Raw genomic sequence first — 13,258 nt, forward strand, 5'->3', positions numbered from 1 at the left:
AAACAAAAAAAAATTACATTTCTCAGAACTTTACATTTTAGAATGCCAATTTGTTTGTATCAGTGAGGCAATTAATCTGTCTTTGAACTCTAGAATAAAGCTTCCTTCATATCCCACTCCCTGACACATCCACACAATCCCAAATCCATGCATAGTTAAAAGAGAGAGAGAGAGGATAGAGAATGAGACACATACATACATACATACATACATACACAGACTGACAGACAGACAGACAGGTAGATAGATAGCTAAATAGACAGACAGACAGACAGATGAACAGACAGGCAGAGAGACAGATAGATGGATGAACAGATATGGATACAATATAAAATCGGGAGAGAGAGCAAGGGCGGGAGCATTCTGCCATATCTGATTCACCGCCGGCTTGTGTGTGTGTGTGTGTGTGTGTGTGTGTGTGTGTGTGTGTGTGGTCCGGTTGTTGGTGACCTTTGACCGTTTCCTTGTTTTTGAGTTGGTCACGAAGAAAGATGTCCCCTTGTTTTGGGGGTGTATGTTTGGGGTTTTTTTTCTGGGTGGGTCGGTATGTGTTTGTGTGTGTGTGTGTGTGTGTGTGTGTGGGTGTGTGTGTGTGTGTGTGTGTGTGTGTGTGTGTGTGGTGTCTGGTGGTGGTGGTGGTGGTGGTGGTGGTGGTGGTGTGTGTGTGTGTGTGTGTGTGTGTGTGTGTGTGTGTGTTTATCATAGTATTGTGGTGGTGTGTGTGTGTGTGTGTGTGTGTGTGTGAGAGAGAGAGAGAGAGAGAGAGAGAGAGAGAGAGAGAGAGAGTATGTGTACGGGTGTCTATGTATGAGAAAGAGTGTGTGGATGAAAAAGAGTGTATGGATGAGTGTGTGCAATGTATGGTTTTGTATTGTATTGTACTAATCTTTCGTCACAACAGATTTATCCGTGTGAAATTCGGACTGTTCATCCGAGGGAACTGTGTCGCTACAGTGTATCATCACCCAGTTTGTCTGCCTGCAAGTGTATTTTTTTCCAATCAAAGTGTGTGTTTTTTCTCTAGAATCTTACCAATGATAACACCTTGGTTGCCGTAGGTTCTTTTACGTGCGCTACACTGCATGCTGCACCTCGGCTTATCGTGTCGTCCGAACGACTAGCGACCAGCCCACCACTCAAGGTGTAGTTGAGGAGGAGCAAATGCTGGCGACTGTGGGATTCGATCCTGTGCGCTCAGATTCTCTCGCTTTCTTGGCCACTAGGCCACCACTAAACAATTACTGTGGGTGTGTGAGTGAGTGTGTGTGTGTGTGTGTGTGTGTGTGTGTGTGTGTGAGAGAGAGAGAGAGAGAGAGAGAGAGAGAGAGAGCGAACGAGACAGAGAAAGAGAAAGACAGAGACACAGACACAGACAGAGACAGAGAGCGAACGAAGCCAGTCTATGTCCAATGTGTGCCCCTTAGTTTCCTTGGTGCTCTCTGTTTTGTTTTGTTATTCTTTTTTTTTTCTTTCTTCCCTTTCCATTAAATAGATATGTGTGTTATTGTAATTGATGTAGGCTAGCAAGGGACAGAGTGGAAGAATGGGCCATGCCTAAAATCTTAATCCTTGAATAATAAAAAAACAACAACAACGTTTTGAGTTCTGAGTTCTGAGTTCTGGAGTTTATCGGATCGTTCACGATTTATACCAACCAACCAAACAAATACCCAACCAACCAACCAACCAACCAACCAACCAGCCAAACCCGCAAAACCAACAACTAGTCAATCATTCGGCCAGTCACTCTATTCATTTGTCCCAAAAGACAACTCGAAAGTTTTAATCAAACGCACATGTTTTACTCGTCAAACCAACAGACAAGGTTTCCATCTACATACTTCATGAAAAGCCGAGGACTACATCACAAAAGCAGGTTATATTTTCTTACAATATTAAGATAAAAAAATTAAAAAATAAATAAATAATGTGTTTGAAAAATCGATGTTTCAGTTTGAGATTTACAATTATGAAGTAGTTTAAAACACAACAGTATGTGGTTTTTTGTTTTTCATTGTTGAGAAAAGAAAAAAAAGAAGAGAGAAAAAAACAAACAAACAAACAAACAAAAAACCCAGAAAACCAGATGTGCACGTGCTCTTAGAAAGTACATCCAGATATATAAGTGGTGCTTATTACATTGACATCATACACGGCTGTTTGCCGAAAATTGAACTTCATTTCAACATGCTCCTAAGTAAAGAAAAAAATGTGTCCAAAGAGGTACGTAACTTTTTGTGAACCCTGTACACATTGACACGATCCATGGGCGCCAGTCCAGTGACAGAGGTGCTGACACACAGAGCGTGACTGACGAGACCGTGCAGCTGCTGTGCGACTCAGCCTCAGTGTGCGTGCAGATGACCTGAAATGACAAGTTAAAAAAAAAAAAAGTTTTCGTCATCTTTTTAACTCTCTCCATACGAACGGCGAAAGAGACGACGTTAACAGCGTTTCACCCCAATTACCACCATCAAAATATTGCAAGCGGAAGGCTCTTGTACTGAAGAGGTGAATGTTGACAAAGAATACCACAATTCTTACGACGGAAGCTAATGGTTGGGTCATTGAGACACCCACTGGACATCCGAGGGCTCCGTGTAGAGGAGAAGAGAGGACTGGCCGTACTGAGTGAGTTAATCTGCCCCATCTTCTGCACCATTTCAGTGGCATTACCCCACGCCCGCTCATTCCGAGTCACCCACTATCTACCATACACAGCCACACCCGGGTTCCTCCCGGTCGCAGTCCCGGCGTCCGCAATCCACAGGAAACTATCGATGTTAGGTCGCCAGGAGGACATACATCAGAGGAGACCCTGCACTACTGCTGACTCTTTTCGATGGTGTTCAGTCATGCCTGTTCAGGTTTAACGTATTTTGGACACCACCTACTAAGCCCCCTACTAACGACAGTAATCGCTTTGTAGCGGAGCCAGAATGAGTGAGTGTCCATTTCAGAGTGGGGACCATCACCACGTCCCTCTTACGACGGTACCTCATGAATCTGCCGACACCGAAGACTTTGAAAGTACTCACCCTCAAGTATGGAAGTGGAGGAGGGTCGAATCTGAGAGATAAGCGCTATGTAAGTGTCCATATCGTCATCATCATCATAATAATCATCATCATAAATTATGTTCCTTTCACTGACTTTTTACAAAATGTTTGAATCAGTAGAGACAACCTCACTGCGGTCTATACTTATGAAGAACGACAGTACAGGTAAACCCTCTCCTTGTACCCACAGCATGTCTATAAGAAAGGGGGGCTATAGGTCGTTCCGGTGCAACACTGGCGAATCACATTACATGTACTTATGTGGAGTGATGGCCTAGAGGTAACGCGTCCGCCTAGGAAGCGAGAGAATCTGAGCGCGCTGGTTCGAATCACGGCTCAGCCGCCGATATTTTCTCCCCCTCCACTAGGCCTTGAGTGGTGGTCTGGACGCTAGTCAATCGGATGAGACGATAAACCGAGGTCCCGTGTGCAGCATGCACTTAGCGCACGTAAAAGAACCCACGGCAACAAAAGGGTTGTTCCTGGCAAAATTCTGTAGAAAAATCCACTGCGATAGGAAAAACAAATAAAACTGCACGCAGGAAAAAATACAAAAAAATGGGTGGCGCTGTAGTGTAGCGACGCGCTCTCCCTGGGGAGAGCAGCCCGAATTTCACACAGAGAAATCTGTTGTGATAAAAAGGAATACAAATACAAAAAGTACTTGTGGGGTCCAACACGGCTTATATCACAGATTGACATAAGTTTACATTTGAGCCAACAGCAAAGTGAGAGCTGTATTATCAATGGTTTCTCCAGTCAATGGGAAATCATTTACAGCTAGGTCTTTTGTGAAGGACTATGACTCTCAAACTAGGAGGCAAAATTGCACTGGCTCTTAGTGCTGCAGCCTTGTGGGCTAGTTGAACTTTGGGAACCATCCCAACGCCGACTGTCCTAAAACCCTCTTGGCCGAGAGAGTGGGGATGTAACTTGGGGCAAGACACTCTCCACTATAATCAAATTCTAGCCCAAATAGTCGGAACAGCAGTTGCCTCCTCTGCAGTTCTGATGGTCATAGTCGGACACGACTGACTATCATATATACTTGTGGGGTCAGACAAAGAGAGGATACCATGCCAACGTTATTTTCTTTGTTCATAAGTATATCAATCACAGCAAGAGGTGATCAAGGAGGACGCTTCGTACAGCGCAGTGCTCTCTGTTTCTCTCTGTCTCTCTCTCTGACTTTGTCTGTCTGTCTGTCTGGTTGTCTTTGTTTCTCTGTCTCTCTGTATCTCACTCTGTGTGTGTGTGTGTGTGTATGTGTGTGTCTGTCTGTCTGTCTGTCTGTCTGTTTCTGTGTGTCTTTGTGTGTCTGTGTCTGTGTGTGTCTCTCTCTCTGTCTTTCTGTCTCTCTCTCTCTCTCTCGCTCTCTACCTCTCTTCCTCTCTCTCCCTAACCCCCTCTCTCTTTCATTCACACATACACACACACACACACACACACACACACACACACATACTATGCCTTTCTTTAAATTCTCGCCTTGGATCTTACACTTTTTAGGCCTCTTACTGTTTCCAATTTCTGTTTCAGTTTAAAGCAAGGAGACATCAGAGCGTGCGGACTGAACCTTATACGCCACAACACACCTTGATAAAAAAAAAAATATATATATATACATATAAAGTAGGGGGCTGGGGGAGGGGAGTGACGGAGTAAGAGTTAAGAGTTAAGAGGAACAACAGATGCATGATCTGTGCATGGACCGAATCCAAAGATTAAAAAAAACAAAAAAAAAACAGAATAAACAAACACGAAAATTATATCAATAAAATTTAAAAAAATAAAATAAGAAGAACCCGACTCACCGGGGTAATTTTTACCGCCGCTGTAACCGTGTGGCCTGTACCCGCCGCCGCCGCCGTAAGCGTGTGGCTTGTTCTTGTTGCCTTGGTACCCATGCCTGTAACCGCCACTGTAGCCCCCACTGTGACCCGTGTTGCCGTGGTAGTTGTGGGGAGGAGTGTAGACGCCGCCGTGATGGAGACTCGCCGCACACAGGGCAATCAGCACACTCGCCAGGACGACTGTCATGGTCATCTTCATCCTGGAGGGGTCGTTTTCCTGAGGGAGTTAAAAAAAAAAAAAAAAAAAAAATAAAGAAAGAAAGAAAAGAAAAAAGAAGAAGAAGACACCGGAAACAACAACAGAATTAAAGCTCTCCAAAACACTTTTGTTTTTAATTGGTGCACAAAAAAAAGAAAAGAAAAAACGAAAAAAAAAAGAAAAAAAACCCACAAAAAAACACCACCTTTTGGAAAGCGTCGGAGCATTCTTGCAGGACATTATGTTGGTGAGAAATGCAACCTTAATGTTATTGACTACTCTTATTTTTTCTTTCTTTCTTTTTAAAGTCACGTTCTTTCTAGGTTATGTGAACAAAGGACACACTAAAACCGCAAGAAAGAAAAAAAGAAAAAAAAGAAGAAAAGAAAAGAAAACACTATGGAAGCGGCACTTTTCTTTGCTTCGATGTAGCGGCTATTACGTCTCGCATAGCGCGCGCGAGCTTTCTTTGTCAAGTTGCCGTATCTCTCGATAATGTTGCGGTGGCCTTCGACAGACTACGAGTGTAGATTAGACGAGAAAATTCGTCAGCCTAAGTTTCAGCTTCAATGAGGTGTCAAAGCGTGTGGACGGATCCATATACGTTACGCCACGTCTACATGAAAGGAAAGGAAGGAAGGGAGAAAGAAAAGAAATCCGATTAACTCAACGTTTCCTTTCACGATAAACCCGGCAGTCAGCCAGGCTCGAAAGATACAGACACTTGCAGTGTTGGTCAGGGAGTGGACTATCCTCGACTGTGTGGTCTGGTCTCAGTCTTCCCACTGGAGTCCACAGAACAATCAGCTCTGGGTAGAAGATGGCCATGGGCCGAAAATACAGACTCTGCTGGGGTTCGATTCTGCGTCCTCCCTCCCAGTCGTCAGTCCGCGACGCTAATCACTTCGGCGACAGATTTTGTATATAAAGAGAACGAAAGAAAGAACGAAAGAAAGAAAGAAAGAAGCAAAGAAAACATAAACAAGGAATTTTCAAAACGTATTCATCTTGGTGGGGTTTCCTAGCCATTCGGATGAGACGTTACACCGAGGTTCTGTTGCAGCATGCACTTAGCGCACGTAAAAGAACCCACGGCAACAAAAGGGCTGATTCTGGCAAAATTCTGTAGAAAAATCCACTTTGATAGGAAAAACAAATAAAACTGCGCGCAGGAAAAAATACCAAAAGAATGGGCGGCGCTGTAGTGTAGCGACGCGATCTCCCTGGGGAGAGCAGCCCGAATTTCACACAGAGAAATCTGTTCTGATAAAAAGAAATACGAATACAAATACAAATATCTCCTTTGAGAAAAAGAAAGAAAGAAAAAAGAAACAAACAAAACATAAACTCAAGTAAAAAAAAAAAATAATAATAATAAAATAAAATAAAAATAAAACGTTTGGAATAAGTTCACAATGTACTACAATACAAATGTTACTGATGTGAAGACATTGCATTCTGAATGCTGCAAAAAGAAGACAAAAGACCCCCCCCCCCCCCCCCCCCCCCCCCCCCCCCCCCAAAAAAAAAATCACTTACAGAAAAAACAGAAAATGATACGAAAGAATGAAAGCAAGAAAAGCACAAAAAGGTGTAAATGAAAACAGAGCGAGAGAGAAAGAGGAGGAGGAGGAGGAAAAGAATGCAAAGTCTTCAAACACGTAAACAATCCAATCTTTTAGGGAAAGAAACAACACGAGAAGACGAAGTGTCAGAATGGAAGAGAAAAATGAAAGAAAGGTAAAAGAACGAGAAAGAATAAAAATGAATGAATGAATGAACGCAACACACACACACACACACACACACACACACACACACACACACACACACACACACACACACACACACACACACACACACACACACACACACACACACACACACACACACACAGAGAGAGAGAGAGAGAGATGACGAAAAGTATTCGCTCACTTAAAAACAAAATCTCCTGGAGCAAGTTTGACAGGCAAGCAAGAAAGCCCAGCACTGTAGAAAGCAGAAAAGACGTAGACGTTGTCTTTCCTTTGTGTCAAGGTGTATTTATACCTGTCCGCTCGTGTTCATCATTCTCATTTTTTCTGCAAAGTCATTCAGCCTTCTTCTTCCATGACGAATGCACATCCCCAGTTTTGTGGCTTCTCTTATGTCTTATTTCATTCCTGACCACTTTCGTAAAACAAACAAACAAAAAGTTTGTGGCTTCATTAAAAGCTTTAGGTTCGGAAGTTAGGGTTGACGGGCGCCGCAATAGCCGAGTGGTTTAAGCGTTGGACTTTCAACCTGAAGGTCCCGGGTCCGAATTTCGGTAACGGCGCCTGGTGGGTGAAGGGTGGATATTTTTCCGATCTCCCAGGTCAACATAATTATGTGCAGACCTGCGTGTGCCTGAACCCCCTTCGTGTGTATACACAAGCAGAAGATCAAACACGCACGTTAAAGATCGTGTAACCCATGTCAGCGTTCGGTGGGTTATGGAAATAAAGAACATACCCAGCATGCACACACCTGAAAACGGAGTATGGCTGCCTACATGGCGGGGTAAAAACGGTTATACACGCAAAAGCCCGCTCGTGTACATATGAGTGAACGTGGGAGCTGCAGCCCACGAACGAAGAAGAAGAAGGAAGTTACGGTTAAAGGCCCCATAGCCTTTTAAGACCAGTGGGGCAGTGGAACCCTTTCCGCTGTGTCCAGGGAACGGTTTAGGAATGCGGGGCCCAGTTCCTCTTCTTCCGCCGTTTTATTCTTTCCCAACCGTTGCCAGGTACCCTTTCACACGTGGGCGGAGTAAGGAAATTCGGAATAAAGTGACTTTCCCAAGGACACATCATCAACATACCGAAACGGGATTTGGAAACCTGCTGGTCACCCGTGAACGCTACATCAGAAGTTTCAGTTTCACACGGAGGGTCACTGCGTTCGGACGAATCCATATACGCTACACCACATCTGCTAGGCAGATGCCTGACCAGCAGCATAACCCAACGTGTTTAGTCAAGCCTCGAGTGCTTGCAAAAATATTTGTGTACCTATCGAGTGGATTTCTTCCACAGAATTTTGCTTGAGGACAGCACTCTCGTTGCCACGGGTTCTTTTTCAGTGCGCCAAGTGCGTGCTGCACACGGGACCTCGGTTTATCGTTGCGTCTCAACCGAATGACTAGACGCTCAGTTTGATTCTCCAGTCAAACTTAGGAGATAGGGCGAGAGCGGGATTCGAACTCGTACTCCTCACGGAATCTCTGTATTGGCAGATGAGTGTCTTAACCATTCTGCCACCTTCCTCTGTATCACTAAGAAGTCCGACGGCTTACCGACTCCGCCTCGGTATCTCCTTCGTTTATTGCTGAAGCTTTATTCTCAGGAATTTGAATTGCATTGCGATACATTGCACTGCACTGCACTGTTCACTTTCCTTCTTTCTTTTTCTCCCGTTTATAGTCACGCGTTCGTGCTCACTCACAGACTACAGGGGCCGTTCAATCTCAATATTTATTTGAAACAGAGGATGCGACCTCCCAAGCACCTGACTGGCTTCCCTTGATGTTGGCAACGAGACAATGAAGGGGAGGGAAGAAATGCAGTGCGCTTTAATGGAACTGCTCACATAACACGGTTCCCAGCAACAAAAGCTTAATAAATGCATGGTCTTTTTTTTTTCTTCTTCTTCTTTTTTTTCCCTCCTCCAACTGTATCTATCTATCAAATGAAATTCTCGTATAGCTAATGTAATTGCAAGCACAATGCAAATATGTGTGTCGTATTCTGTATCCGGTTGCATGCAATATGTAACGTTTTCATGTGCGCCCATGGAGTTTTATGAAACAAACACGTCTTGTCTTGTCATGACTTGTCTTGTCTTGTCTTGTCTTGCTAACTCAAGACGATTTTACCAGCGGTCAGACAGCTGGGACATGGTTTGTTGTGTGCACATATCAAATAGCAGGTGTGTGAACGGCCACGCCACGGAGGCTCACACACGCGTGCGCGCGCGCGCACACACACACACACACACACACACACACACACACACACACACACACACAGGGGTTGTGTGTCAGGAGGGGATATGTGTGTGTGTGTATGTATGTATGTATGTAAGTATATATATATATATATACATATATATACTTTTCATATGTATGTATGTATGTAAGTATATATATATATATATACATATATATACTTTTCATGGTCCAACATCAAAGCAGTTCCTTTGCTGACATGCCGATTTATTTTCTCGACCCATCCAAAGTTCTACACAGAGGCAAAAGGCCGACAAACACGTTAATTTAACCTTTCTTCTGCTGCACAGTTTCTCAACAATAATCTCAATGTGTGGAGTGATGGCTTAGAGGTAACGCGTCCGCCTAGGAAGCGAGAGAATCTGAGCGCACTGGTTCGAATCACGGCTCAGCCGCCGATATTTTCTCCCCCTCCCCTAGACCTTGAGTGATGGTCTGGACGCTAGTCATTCGGATGAGACGATAAACCGAGGTCCCGTGTGCAGCATGCACTTAGCGCACGTAAAAGAACACACGGCAACAAAGGGGTTGTTCCTGGCAAAATTCTGTAGCAAAATCCACTTCGATAGGAAAAACAAATAAACAAACTGCACGCAGGAAAAACTAAAAATTAAAAAAAATGGATGGCGCTATCTTGTAGCGACGCGCTCTCCCTGGGGAGAGCAGCCCGAATTTCACACAGAGAAATCTGTTGTGATAAAAAGAAATACACAAAAACAAAATACAAATAACGGTTTCTTTTCAAACCCACGCACCAAGGTCAACTCAGAGTTGTCAGAAGGTTTTACTGCTGGAAAGTTTCGCAAGTGCCTGCAACGCAAGTGCACAAAACCCGCGTAAAAAGCCGAATTGACGGTCGTTTGCCTGCTGTGCAAGTCCATTACATGCGTACGTTTGGCTCAAAGGATGGCAATCGTAGGCTGATTGTAAAACAGACTCGTCGTTTCTCTCGCTCCGCCACAAACTTGACGTAAAGAGGAGAAAAAAAAAAAAACCCAGCTGTGAATAAAGTCATGATGCATTTTCTCTGTGTTTTTGTCTTTATTCTGTGTTCCTTTGTCTGTGTCTGTGTCTCTTTGTCTCTGTCTGTGTCTCTTTGTTTCTGTCTCTGTCTCTTTGTCTCTTTGTCTGTGTCTCTTTGCCTCTGTCTGTGTCTCTGTCTGTGTCTCTTTGTCTCTGTGTCTCTTTGCCTCTGTTTGAGCCTGTGTCTCTTTGTCTCTGTCTGTGTCTCTTTGTCTCTGTCTGTGTCTCTTTGTCTCTGTCTGTGTCTCTTTGCCTCTGTCTGAGTCTGTGTCTCTGTCTCTTTCTGTCTGTGTCTCTTTGTCTCTGTGTCTTTGTCTCTGTGTCTTTGTCTCTGTGTCTCTTTGTCTCTCTGTCTCTGTCTGTGTCTCTTTGTCTCTGTGTCTCTTTGTCTCTCTGTCTGTGTCTCTTTGTCTCTGTGTCTGTGTCTCTGTGTCTCTGTGTCTGTGTCTCTTTGTCTCTGTCTGTGTCTCTTTGTCTCTGTGTCTCTTTGTCTCTGTCTGTGTCTCTGTGTCTGTGTCTCTTTGTCTCTCTGTCTGTGTCTCTTTGTCTGTGTCTCTTTGTCTCTGTGTCTGTGTCTCTTTGTCTCTGTGTCTGTGTCTCTGTGTCTGTGTCTCTTTGTCTCTGTGTCTGTGTCTCTTTGTTTGTGTCTCTTTGTCTCTGTCTGTGTCTTTTTGCCTCGGTCTCTGTATGTGTCTCTTTGTCTCTGTGTCTCTTTGTCTGTGTCTCTTTGTCTCTTTGTCTCTGTCTCTGTGTCTCTTTGTCTCTGTGTCTCTTTGCCTCTGTCTCTGTATGTGTCTCTTTGTCTCTGTGTCTCTGTCTCTTTGTTTGTGTCTCTTTGTCTCTGTGTCTCTTTGTGTCTCTTTGCCTCTGTCTGTGTCTCTTTGTCTCTGTGTCTCTTTGTCTCTGTGTCTGTGTCTCTTTGTCTCTGTGTCTCTTTGTCTCTTTGCCTCTGTCTGTGTCTCTTTGTCTCTGTCTGTGTCTCTTTGTCTCTGTCTGAGTCTGTGTGTCTGTGTCTGTGTCTCTTTGTCTCTGTGTCTGTGTCTCTTTGTCTCTGTCTGTATCTCTTTGTCTCTTTGTCTGTGTCTCTTTGTCTCTGTGTCTCTTTGTCTCTGAGTCTGTGTCTCTTTGTCTCTGTGTCTGTCTCTTTGTCTCTGTGTCTGTGTCTCTTTGTCTCTGTCTCTTTGTCTCTGTGTCTGTCTCTTTGTCTGTGTCTCTTTGTCTGTGTCTCTTTGTCTGTGTCTGTGTCTCTTTGTCTCTGTCTACACCTTTTTTTCTGTGCGCCACCTCTCATTCTTTCTCAATAAGTTTCTGTGCGTGCGTGCGTGCGTCATTCTTCTTCTACTGCTACTCCTACTACTTAAACTCTGTGAGCAGTTATTGGGGCGCTTCACAGAAGAACTGTTCACCAGATTTTCTCCTTTTTTTAATTAAAAAAAATCATTAAAAAAATTTTTAATTTAATTTTATTTTATTATTATTTTTTAATTTTTATTTATCTTTTTTTTCTTCTCAAGGCCTGACTAAGCGCGTTGGGTTACGCTGCTGGTCAGGCATCTGCTTGGCAGATGTGGTGTAGCGTGTATGGATTTGACCGAACGCAGTGACGCCTCCTTGAGCTACTGATACTGATACTCTCCAGGTCCCGTCAGTTGTGTATCAAAGCCTTGAGTGTCAGCAATGGGTTTTTTTTCTGTCCACTCTATAATGTTGGCAGTCTATCTTTTTTCTTTCCTTTTTTTTCTCTTTTCCCTTCCGTCTCTATCCTCCAATGAACAATGTTCATTACAATTCTGTTCTATTTTCTTTGATTTCTTCACAAGCTGTTCACTTGAGTCCTTTTGGAATTTAGTTTGAATTGGTTGGCATTGAAATGAGCTTTTGTGTGTATCTGTGTGTGTGTGTGCGTGTTTGTTTGTGTGTGTGTGTGTGTGTGTGTGTGTGTGTGTGTGTGTGTGTGTGTGTGTGTGTGTGTGTGTGTGTGTGTGTGTGTGTGTGTGTGTGTGTGTTGACTCAGTTGAATTCTTTTTAATCAGTTCGACTGGGACGAAAGAATCCTTTCTACCTTTGGTCGTTCAGATCCATTTTCGTTTGAAGAAAGACAAACACACACACACACACACACACACACACACACACACACACACACACACACACACACACACACACACACACACACACAGATGGGGGTGATGTATAGAAGGAGAGAGAGGGTAGAGAGAGAAATAGTAAAGAAGGAGAAAAAAGGGAGAGAGAGAGAGAGTGAACGAGGGGACAAAAAGAGAGGGAAAGAAAGAGAGGGAGGGAGAGAGAAACCGAAGAATAGGGAAATGCATACAGATATGCAAGAGGCGAGACAGGGATGGTGAGGGAGGGGGCCGGTGGGGGGGGGGATGGGGAGTAAGTGAGTGAATGAGTGAGTAAGAGTAAGTGTGCGTGAGTGTACACGCCCGTGTAAGTACGGTTTATGTGTGTATGTATGTATGTATGGGTATACGAACGTCCGTATGGACGTTTGTGTGAACGTATCCATGTATGATTGTGTGTGTGTGTGTGTGTGTGTGTGTGTGTGTGTGTGTGTGTGTGCGCGCGTGTCTATCTGTTTATCTGTCCGACTCTACTGCAGTTTCTGAAGGACTTGTACTGAGTATATACCCCAGCTCACAGTAGGCCTAATAACCCAGTTTACACGAATCTGTTTCCAAGCAACTTGGAGCGAAACGGGGACAAGGGGAGGGCGGGAGTAGAGGGGGCGAGGGGGCTGGAGATGAGGGAGGGGAGAGGAAACAGGGGAGGGAAGTAAGCGGACATGAAGGAAGAACGGAGGAGGAAATCGTCAATCAAAATGAATTTCACACACACACACACACACACACACACACACACACACACACACACACACATATATATACATGCCACACACACACACACACACACACACACACACACATATCGAGCGAGCATATGCCGTTTCCTACCACGCAGAGAGGTTGAAAGAGAGAAAGACAGAGACTGAGAGACGGACAGAGCCGGAGAGGAGAGAGACAGGTAGAGAGAACCATAGAGAAGATGTGGGGGGTAGAGGAGAGAGAGAGAGAGG

The 13,258-nt window shown here is 44.2% G+C and overlaps 1 long non-coding RNA gene across 1 annotated transcript; it reads right to left on the bottom strand.

Moving 5' to 3' along the window:
- Positions 1-1,780: 1,780 nt before the first annotated feature.
- LOC143296316 (uncharacterized) lies at positions 1,781-7,202 on the bottom strand. Its single transcript, XR_013057124.1, has 3 exons — positions 7,047-7,202; positions 4,874-5,129; positions 1,781-2,365 (listed from the first exon to the last, which is right to left on the bottom strand). It is a non-coding gene; the product is annotated as an uncharacterized LOC143296316 (long non-coding RNA).
- Between the last annotated feature and the right edge of the window lie 6,056 nt (positions 7,203-13,258).

The sequence above is a fragment of the Babylonia areolata genome, chromosome 21 (assembly GCF_041734735.1).
Source record: "Babylonia areolata isolate BAREFJ2019XMU chromosome 21, ASM4173473v1, whole genome shotgun sequence".
NCBI classification, from domain to species: Eukaryota; Metazoa; Mollusca; class Gastropoda; order Neogastropoda; family Buccinidae; genus Babylonia; species Babylonia areolata.